This window comes from Aotus nancymaae, unplaced genomic scaffold (genome assembly GCF_030222135.1).
Source record: "Aotus nancymaae isolate 86718 unplaced genomic scaffold, 86718_ANA_hifiasm-v0.15.2.pri h1tg000004l, whole genome shotgun sequence".
Classification (NCBI taxonomy): Eukaryota; Metazoa; Chordata; class Mammalia; order Primates; family Aotidae; genus Aotus; species Aotus nancymaae.
In genome coordinates, this window is record NW_026988415.1 from 44,148,004 (window position 1) to 44,155,915 (window position 7,912).

The window sequence follows — 7,912 nt, forward strand, 5'->3', positions numbered from 1 at the left end:
GACTCTTTCAGACCTCACCTTATGTATCTCTTCATCTGACTGCTAACTTGTATCTTTTAAAGTATTCTTTATAATAAGCAAGTACACATGTGTCCCTGAGTTTTTTGAGCCACTCTAGCAAATTAAGCCTGAATAAGGGGTTGTGGGAACCCTAACCTGAAGCCAGTTGGTCAGAAGTTCCAGAGGCCGAAACTTGCTACTGGTGTCTGAAATGGGGGCAGTCTTATGGGACAGAGATCTCAACTTGTGGGATCTAATGTTATCTCCAGGTGGAAAACATCAGAATTGAATTGGGTTAGAGAACGCCCAGATGGTGTTCACTGCAGAGAAAAAACAGGGTTATTCTTATTTTGTTTTTAACACACTAGGTGAGTACTGTCCTAATGCTGTTTGGACCCTGATATCAAACAAGTTTTGGGATAGTAGTTCTTTCTGCTGAGTGTGTGTGAGTGTGTGTATGTGTGTACCCGTCTCCACCGGATTTACTCAGTGGGAACTGAGCATGCCATGGTGATTCAGAATTGCCCAACTCTTGCTCCCCACAGGTGAGGAATATGATATGTCTGCTGGACTGGAGACTACTAAAATGCCTGCTAAAAACATATGCAAATTAAATAGAGGAAAATAGTTTGGGCTGAAGCTGGTGTGTTCTTCCCCAACTCCTTCCAGGCTTACTCTTCCCTGAAACAGTGAAAGTATAATATAAACTCTCATCTTTCTTTCTTTTTTCATCAGTTTCGAAGTATAAATTCTTAAATACTGATCACAGAGTTGTCAATCTTGAATTATGCCACTATGTAAATAATTTCTAGAAATTATGACTTAAAATTCCAGTAGAAATTATAAGATGTTACTCACAATTCAAAACCTGATATCACTTTGGGGTTTTGGCATTTTTATTTAGATATAATTTCACATTAAAAATTCAGCATTTTATACAAAAATTAGCCAAGCGTGGTGGTGCATGCCTGTAGTCCCAGCTACTCGGTAGGCTGAGACAGGAGAACCGCTTGAACCTGGGAGGCAGAGGTTGCAGTGAGCTGAGATTGCACCACTGCACTCCAGCCTGGGCAACAGAGTGATATTCCATCTCAAAAAATAAATAAATAAATAAAATAAAAATCACCATTTCAAAGTGTGCAATTCAGGGCCAGCCGTGGTGGCTCATGCCTGTAATCCCAGCATTTTAGGAGGCTAAGGTGGGCAGATCACTTGAGGTCTGGAGTTCTAGACCAGCCTGACCAACATGGTGAAAGCTCATCTTTACCAAAAAATATAAAAATTAGCCAGGCATGGTGGTGCACGCCTGTAGTACCAGCTACTGGGGAGGTTGAGGCAAAGAATTGCTTGAACCCAGGGGACAGAGGTTGCAATGAGCCGAGATCACTCCACTGCACTCCAGTCTGGGCAACAGAGTGAGACTCCATCTCAAAATAAATAAATAAATAAATGAAAAATAAAATACATGAAGAAAAACCTAATAGACCTGAAAATAGGAATAGATGAATCCCCCGGTATAGCTGAAAATTTAAAAAGCCGTCTATTAGTAATAGACAGATGCAGCAGGGAGAAAATCAGTAAGGACATGGTTGAACTCAACAGCACCATCAATAGCTGGACCTAATTGGTATTGTAGAATACTTCACCCAACAACAGTAGAATATGCATTCTACTCAAGCTCACATGGAATATTTACAAATATAGACCACATTCTGGGTTCTAAAACATAATATAACAAATTTAAAAGAATAGAAAGCATGCAGACTATGCTGTCAGACTTCAGTGGAATTAAACTGGAAATTAACACAGAACGATAGCTGAAAAACCCCAATATACTCGGAGATTAAACAACATATTTCTAAGTAACACACAAGTCAAAGAAGTCTCAAGATAAATTTTAAGGTATTTGGATTAAATTAATATGAATACAACTTACTGAAATTTGCAGAATGCAATAAAAGCAATGCCTAGAAGGAAATTTATAGCATTGAACATACATATTAGAATACAGGAAAGATCTAAAGTCAATAATCTATGCCCCCACACTAGAAAAATGGGAGCAAATTAGAGCCAAAACAAAGTGAGCAAAAGAAAAGAAACAATAAAAACTAGAGCAGAAATTAATGAAATTGGAAATAGAAGCATCAATGGAGAATTTTCAGCAATGAAACCAAAATCAAATCCAATATTGTATAAAAAGAATCACATACTTTGACCAGATGGGATTTATTCAAGTTGTGTAAGACTGGTTCAACATTTGAAAATCGATTGATGTAATTCATCCCATCAACAAGCCAAAGAAGAAAAATCATATAATCTTATCAATAGATGCAGAAAAAGCATGTGACAAAAATTTAACACCCACTAATAATAAAAACTCATAAAACTATTAACTTAGGGGAATTCCACAATTTGATAAAGAACATCTACCCAAAAACCTGTAGGACTATACTTAATGAGGAGAGACTAGCTACTTTTCTTCTAAGATCAAGTCAAAGATCAAGGAACAAGGCAAAGATGCCCCCTCTTATTTCTCCTATTCAATGCCATACTGGAAGTCCTTAGGAGCCAATGCAATAAGACAAAACAGGAAATGCAGATATGCAAATTGGAAAGGAAGAAATAAAGCTGTCATTTTTCACAGAAGATGTGATTACCTATGTAGACAATTCCAAAGAATCAACAACAACAAAAAACTCTTGGAGCTATTACGTGATAATAGCAAGGTTCCAGGATACAGTGTCAATATGTAAAAGTTGGTGGCTTTCTTATACGCCAGCAATAAATGATTGGAATTTGAAATTAAAAACATAATATTATTCATGTTAGCATCAAAAAATCAAATAATTAGGTATAAACTTACCAAAATACGTAAATTTTAAAAAATCTAAATAAATATGGCCAGGTGTGATGGCTCATACCTGTAATCCCAGCACTTTGGGAGGCTGAGGTGGCAGGAGGATTGCTTGAGTCCAGGAGTTCCATACTAGCCCTGGCAAAACATCGAGACCCCATCTCTAACAACAACAAAAAAAATTTGCCAGGTATGGTGGTACATGCCTGCAGTCCCCAGCTATTCAGGAGGCTAAGGCAGGAGGATTGCTTGAACCCAAAAAGTTGAGGCTGCAGTGAACCATGATCACGCCACTGCTCTCTGGCCTGGGTGACAGAGAAAGACCCGATCTCAAAAAATAAAAAAGAAACTGAGTTGATATTAACTGAAACTTGATTATTATAAAGTTAAGATAATTGCAATAGCCACAGTAATGACTAGGAGAAAAAACTTAAAAATATACAGAAAAAGAAACGAGAAAAGCATCATAATGACACACTAGAAGAAATAAAACGCAAAATAAATTAGTAATAGTGGGACAAAAAGTATAATAAATATAAAACAAATTTGAAAATATAAAAAATAGCAAAATGGCAGAACTAAGTCTTTTTTTTAAATCGGTAATTACTTTAAATACAAATGGATGAAACTCTGCGATTAAAAGGTGGAGATTGGAAGAATTAATAAAAATACATAATCCAACTATGTGCTGTCCACAAGAAGCTTGCATTCTATTCCAAGACACAAATTAGTTGAAAGTGAAATGAAGGGAAAAAATATTCCTTGCAAATAGTAACCAAAAAGAGGTGGGAAGGCTATACTACTATGAGGCAAAATAGACTCAGCAATTGTTATAAGAGATGAAGACAAACATTATATATTGATAAAAGGGTCAAAACATATGTAACAGTTTTCTTTCTGCACTGTCTAGAAAGAGATCTATACAGTGTTGTTCTGGATTCATGTCATAATTTAAAGGGGAACTTTCACAATGTCTGGAGCCCTTGATGTCCTGTAAATGAAGGAGGAAGTCCTCAAATTCCTTTCAGTAGGAACCTACTTAGATGTACCAACCTTAACTCCAAATAGAACAGTACATCTACAAAAGGAAAAGTGATGGTATCTGTATGATAAGTCTAATCAGAAATGATCACAAATGATTTATAAATCTGATTAGGTTTATGATGCAGATGCCGTCACTTTTCCTTGAGAAGAACCTGGGAGAAGCTTCTGGTGGCAGTTCATGCCATTGTTGCCATTGAAGATTCTGCTGATGTCAGTGTCATAACCTCTAGGAATGCTGGCCAGCAGGTTATGCTGAAGTTTGCTGCTACCAGAGTAGCCACTCCTATTTCTGACCACTTCAATCTTGGAACCTTCACTAACCAGATCCAAGCAGCCTTCCAGGAGTCATGTCTTCTGGTGGTTATCAATCCCAAGGCTGACCACCAGGCTCTGACAGAGGCATCTTACATAAACCTGCCCACAATTGCTCTGTGTAACACAGATTCTTCTCTGTACTATGTGTACATGGACATGCCATGCAACAACAAGAGAGCTCACTTGGTGGGTCCGATATGGTGGAGGCTGACCCAGGAAGTTATGCGCATGCGTGGCACCATCTTCTGTGAACTTCCGTGGAAGGTCATGCTGATCTCTGTTTCTACAGAGATCCTGAAATGATTGAAAAGGAAGAGCACAGGCTGCTGCTGAAAAGGCTGTGATCAATGAGAAATTTCAGGGAAAATGGACTGCTTCAGCTTCTGAGTTCAGTGCCACTCAACCTGAGGTTGCAGACCAGTTTGAAGGCATACAGGTACCCTCTGTGCCTATTCAGAAATTCCCCACTGAAGACTGGCCCACAGCCTGCCACTGAAGACTGCTTTGCAACTCCCATTGCTCAGGCCACTAAATGGGTAACAACAACCACTAGGTAGTCTTAAGCTGTTCTTTCATAGGTTCTTAAGCAAAATGAAAATAAAGTTGATGGAAAGTAAACATTCGTTTCTAAAAAGAAGAATATGTAACAATTATAAAATATATGTTCCTAACAACAGATCCCGAAAATATGTGAAGGAAAAACTGAGTGAATTGAAGGGAAAAATAAACAGTTCTACTCTCTGATAATAGTTGGAGATTTTAATTCCTCATAATCAATATTAATTATTGACTAGAACATCTAGAGAGAAGGTCATTAAGGAAATAGGGGATTTAAACAACATTATAAACTAACTATACCTATCAGATATCTGCAGGACCCTCCATCCAACAACAAATACATGTTCTTCTCAAGTTAAAATATAACATTCTCTAGGATAGATCATATGTAAGACCAAAAGACAAGTCTCAGTACATTTTTAAAATATTGAAATCATACAAAGTGTGTTCTCCAACCATGATGGAATGAAAGTAGAATTCAATAACAAAAAGAAAACTGAAAAATCCGCAAATATATATATAGAAATTAAGCAACATACTTGTAACCAATGGGTCGAAGAAATTACAAGTGGAATTAGATAATATGTTAAGATGGATTAAAACAAAAACACAACGTATCAAAACATATAGGATGCAGCAAAAACAGTGCTCAGTGTGAAAATTAAAGCTGAAAATGCCTATATTAAAATAGTAGAATATAAAATCAATAACATAACTTTATACCTCACAGAACTAGAAAGAGAAGACCAAGCTAAATGCAAAGCTAGGAGAAGGATGGAAATAATAAACATTAGAACAAAGATAAATAAAACGGTGAATAGAGAAACGACAGAATCAATAAAATCAAAAGTATGTTCTGTGAAAGGACAACATAACTGACAAGCCTTCAGCTAGACTGACCAAGAAGAAAGTGAAAAGACTCAAATTACTAAAATCAGACAGGAAAGTGGGGGATGTTGCCACAGACCTTCCAGAAGGATTATAGAGAGTGCTATGAAAATTGTGTATCAACAAATTAGATAACCTAGATAAAATAGATAAATTCTTTGAAACACACAAACTACCCCCCCCAAAAAAAAGCCTCAAGAAGAAATAGAAAATTGGAACAGATTTATAACAAGTAAAGAAATTCCATCAGTAATCAACAACCTCCCAAGAAAGAAAAGCCCTGTACCAAATGTCTTCATTGGAGAATTCTACCAAACATTTTTTTAAAAAGCTAAAATCCATTTTCAAACTCTGCAAAAAATAGAGAACACTTTTTAACTCATTCTATGAGGACAACATGACCATGATACCAAAGACAGATAAAGCCATCTCAAAGCAAAATATAGAGCAATATCCTTTATGAATATTGATGCAGAAATTCTTGACAAAATACTAGCAAACCAAATCCAACATCAAATTAAGAGAACTGTATACCATGACCAAGTGGTACTTATCCCAAGGATAATAGGTTCGTTCAATATAAAAAATGCTATCAACTGTTGAATGGATAAACAAAATGTGATATAACCACGAATGGAATATTATTCAGCCACAAAGAAAGAATGAAGTACTTCTACATGCTACAACATCTCTTACATTTTTAAGAGAACCTTGAAAACATTATGGTCAGTGAAAAATGTCGCCACAAAAGGCCACATATTGTATTATTTGATTGATAGGAAATGTCCAGACCCATCCACAGAGAAAGCAAATTAGTGGTTGCCAGAGGCTGTAGGAAGAGACTACTGACAGTTATGGGCTTTTTTTGGGGGATGATGGAAATACCCAGGAAATATATATCGATGATGGTTGCACAACACTGTGAATATATTAAAGAACAAAGAATTGCACACTTTATCTTTTGTATTTTTGAGACAGGGTCTAGCACTGTCGCCCAGGCTGGAATTCAGTGTCGCAGTCTCAGCTCACTGCGACCTTTGCCTCCCAGGTTCAGGTGATTCTCCTGCCTCAGCCTCCCCAGTAGCTTCTTGCTATTGAATTGTTTGAGTTCCTCATGTATTTTGGATATTATTTCCTTACAGATGTATGGTTTGCAAATATTTTCTCCCAATGCATGGGTTATCTCTTCCTGAGTCTTTTGGATGTGCTCTGGTATTATAGTTTAGTCTACACTCATTCAGCGCAATCCTTACCCAGTCTTGGAATCAGTCATTTCTGCAAGGGAGCCAGATATTTTTTTTAGTGGGAAATGTTTTGAGAGGAAATAATCTGGGTACTAGAGTTCCTCATTACTACTGAGTTGGTCATTGTTTCTTGCCCTTTTCAGTGCATGGAGGCAGTAAATATGTATTACATTTTTAAGAGAATATACGTTATCATCTTCCATCTTGGGCTGCTCCTCTGTCCCCTTATAGGTAATCATTTTTATCATTTTTTTAGCCTTCTAGTTTTAAAAAATATCAGCAAGTATAATATGTATATTAGTTTTCTCCCCCTTTCATAGATAAAATGTGGCATATTCTATATCATCACTGTCCAATATACATTTCTTCAGAGCTAGTAATATTCTGTGTCTGCACCGTCCAAAACAGTAGGCACTAGTTACCTGAGTGTTTTATTGATGAATTAAAGATTGAATACATATATATCTATTGTGGCAGAGTAACTGAGTCTCTAATTTAATTTAATTTTAATTAAATTAACTAGTTGCTTGTGGCTAGTGGCTAACTTATTATTGTACAGTAGCAGCTCTACACATTTTTCTGCACCTCACTTTATACATTTAAAAATATATCCTAGGCCAGGTGCAGTGGCTGAGGCCTGTAATTCTAGCACTTTAGGAGGCTGACCCAGGTGGATTGCCTGAGCTCAGGAGTTCGAGAGCAGCCTAGGCAACATGGCAAAACCCTATCTCTAGAAAAAATAAAAAAGTTAGGTGGGCACAGTGGCGTGCACCTTTAGTTCCAGCTAACTGGGCAGCATCGTTTGAGCCTGGTAGGTCGAGACTGCAGTGCGCCGTGCCACTGCACTCCAGCCTGGGTGACAGAGTGAGACTGTCTCAACAACAACAACAACTATTTATCCTAGAATTCATTGCATAGCAGTACGGAGAGCACTTCATTGCTTTTTATAGTTGCATAGTACTCTAAGATATAGATGTACTGTAAGTTATTTAGCCACAAATCTTATTCG

The 7,912-nt window shown here is 37.0% G+C and overlaps 1 pseudogene; it reads left to right on the forward strand.

The window, feature by feature from the left end:
• The first annotated feature begins 310 nt into the window (after window positions 1–310).
• On the forward strand, window positions 311–4,770 carry LOC105706433 (small ribosomal subunit protein uS2-like; annotated as a pseudogene).
• Window positions 4,771–7,912: the final 3,142 nt, after the last annotated feature.